Genomic DNA, 3,288 nt, shown 5'->3' with positions numbered 1-3,288 from the left:
AAGAATATAAATTTAAGTTAACATTAAGAAATATATAATCATTATTAACAATAAGTACATCTAGAAGTTATAGAGATCTCATACTTATTTAAGTTGATAATAAAAAGGCCTCAATAAAACTATAATAAAAACAGAATATCATCCATGATTAATTTTAGTTGATTAGTATATTTACATTAATTATGCCTTTTAATACTTTGTGAATTTAAGTACATGTATATATTCAAATTAAAAACAACAGAAACTAATCTTTAAACATAATAAAGACTATCTGCTAAAACCAAATATTATACCAAATAGTGAAAGATAATGGCTGCTTCCATTAAAATCAGGAATGACAGAAATACCAAAAATTACTTCTGTTTTAGGTGATTCTGGCAAATGCAATAAGAAAAATAATTTTAATTTCTGGAAAAAGAGAAAAAAATTTGATTGCAGATGATATTATTATATACCCAGGAAATCTAATATAACTAATAAACTTAATTTAAAAAATAGTGGGGAACTTGTTAATAAACTATAAACAGCATGGTATCAGAAACAGAGTAAACAAAATTATTGGTGAAAGAAGAGAGTCCTAAAATATATTCTTAAATATATACAGAAATTCAGTGTATAGCAAAGTTAACATTTCGATTCTTCAGGAAATATGATTATTTAATAAAGGTGGTGACATAATTGGCATATAATCTAGAAGACAACACAGGTAGATTCTATCGCATATATTATACAAAAATATATTTCAAATAGATTAAGAATTAGGCCTACAAACAAAACAACAAAATGTAAGAAAATTTAATAGACTGTATAATTTGAGTTTTGAGTACTTTTTCCTTTATTAAGTGGAAACTCAGAAAAATGAAACATATGACACTTTTATATATAAAATATAAATAAAAATTTTTAACAGTAAAAGATACTATCAGAAATAGTAAACTATAAATGTTAATCTTGAGGAAAATATTTGCAATGCATATATTACACTCAAAAGATTAAAATTCCAATCACACCGTGTATTTTTATGAATTTTTGAAGCAAAACCGATACAAATATTTAAAAATAGACAAAAGATATAAAAATTAAATTCCTCAGGTGGACAAAACACGTGAAAACACACTCAATCTCATGAATAATCTGGAAAAAGTAAATTAAAGGTGACAGGCAAGAAAGAGATCCAGCTGCTCCCTTCTGCTATGTCTGTCAAGTCTTTTTTTTCAGAGTGGCTGCCAGGCTGTGTCCCTGAGAACTCCCTGTGTGTCTGCTGACTCTGCTAATATTTATTCTCATTGTTATGCCTTAAACAATCTAGAGTATTTTACACCTTCTTGTTTTCAAGTATTTTTTCAACACCTGTCTGTAGAAGCTCTTTGTCTAGTCAGATACATACAGGGGTAATTTAGAATATGATGGAATAAGTAGAAAAACTCTATAGAGGCCCCAAAGACAGAGATTCAAACTGTCTACAGAGATCAGAATGGGAAAGACTAGTTGCCAAAAACATTCTTTCCTTAACCTATAGATTAGGAAAACTGGATTCCTAGCTATAGCTTAACAGCAGCTCTACCAAGTCTGTAGTGATGTCATCACTCTCATTCCTGTCTTGGTCATTTTTGTCTTCCCTCTATTCTGATCACATGATTGGTCTAGAGGTTTATCAAGTTTATCTGCTCAAAGAAGCAGCTTTAGATTTCAGTGATTTTCTCTATTCTTTTTTTTTTCTTATTTCTTAGCTTTCAATCTGGATTTTATAATTTTATTATTTTTCTACATACTTTGGGTTTAATTTGCTCTTCTATTTTACTATTTACTCATGGTCGAAGCTGATGTCATTGATTTGAGAACTTTATTTTTTTTAAAAGAAAAGCATTTAGTTCTATACATTTTCTCCTATGTACTGCTTTATTAGCACTCCATAAATTTCAATACGTAATGTTTTCATTTTCATCCAGTTTAAAATACTTAGCAATTTCCTTTTTAATTATTTTGTAAATTTGCAGACAATTTAGTTTACAAATATTTAGGGATTTTTCTATGAATATTTCTGTTATTGACTTAGTTTCATTGTGGTCAGAGAACATACTTTGTACATCTTGAATTCTTCTGAATTTTGTGAGACTTATTTAATAGCCCAGAATATGGTTAATCTTGGTGACTGTTCTATGTGCACTTGTAAAGTGCATTCTGCTCTTGTTGAGTAGAATGTTCTATAAATGCCAAGTATGTTAATTTGTTCAAATCTGAGTTATTCTTACTGCCCCTCTATTCCTAATTTTCTCACTTTATAAGTTTACTTCCTAACAATGTTTATAATTTTCCAAATATTGACATCTGCTCTTTAAGTTATTAATGACAGTGACATATAGCTCCCTCTGGTGACTAAATTCCAACTTTTGTATTTTAAAAATCGCTTGTTTCTAAATGTTCAGAGAAATGTGTTTAGTGAAAAATACTTTGGGGTTTACAAATTTTTTTAAAAAAATTTCTCAGTATAATAAATTTAATTAAAATATTACAAATAAAACTTTTTTTTTTTAGGCCAAGGGAACTTTGTTTTATATGTAATAACAGTTTAAAAATCATTTCTATCACTACAGGCATCTAAACGTTTATATCATTTCTCTAATCTTTTTGTCAATTCATATATTGTCTAGAACTCTTATGTAGAAACTGAAAGATAGGCTCCTTTGCCAGAAATACAGCAAGTTAGTCAATCAAAACCTTTACTGTATGTCCACATAAATAATACAAATCCTTTGTTCCCCCGATCAATCAATCATTCCACCTACAGTAATTAAATACCTCTAATGTGCTGGTAAGGGTTGATTTGTGTCCCTTCAAAATTCATGTTAAAGTCTTCGCCTTCAGTGCCTTAGAAGGTGACCTTAGAAGGTGACCTTCAGTGCCTCAGAAGGTGACCTTATTTGGGAATAAGATCTTTGTCAAGTTAAAATGAAGTAATTATGCATGGGTTCTAATCTAATATTAGTTTCCTTATAAATGGGGAATTTGGAAACAGAATCAAATATACAGAAAGAATACCATGTGAACATGATGATGGCCATCTACAAACCCAGGAGAAAGGCAAGGAACAGAACCTTGTCCCACAGCCCTCAGAACGAACTCACTCTAAGAACACTTTGATTTCGAACTTTTGGCCTCCAGAACTGCGAGACAATAAATTTCTGTTGTTTAAACCACTCATTTTGTGGAACTTTGTTACAGTAGCCCTAGAACACAAAACATGAGCCTGGTACCAAGAAATCCAAAGTCTAGTAGAGAGACAGTCCT

This window comes from Pteropus vampyrus, unplaced genomic scaffold (genome assembly GCF_000151845.1).
Source record: "Pteropus vampyrus isolate Shadow unplaced genomic scaffold, Pvam_2.0 Scaffold149, whole genome shotgun sequence".
NCBI lineage: Eukaryota > Metazoa > Chordata > Mammalia > Chiroptera > Pteropodidae > Pteropus > Pteropus vampyrus.
The sequence above is the reverse complement of the archived record's forward strand: the minus strand, read 5'-3'. Positions refer to the sequence as shown.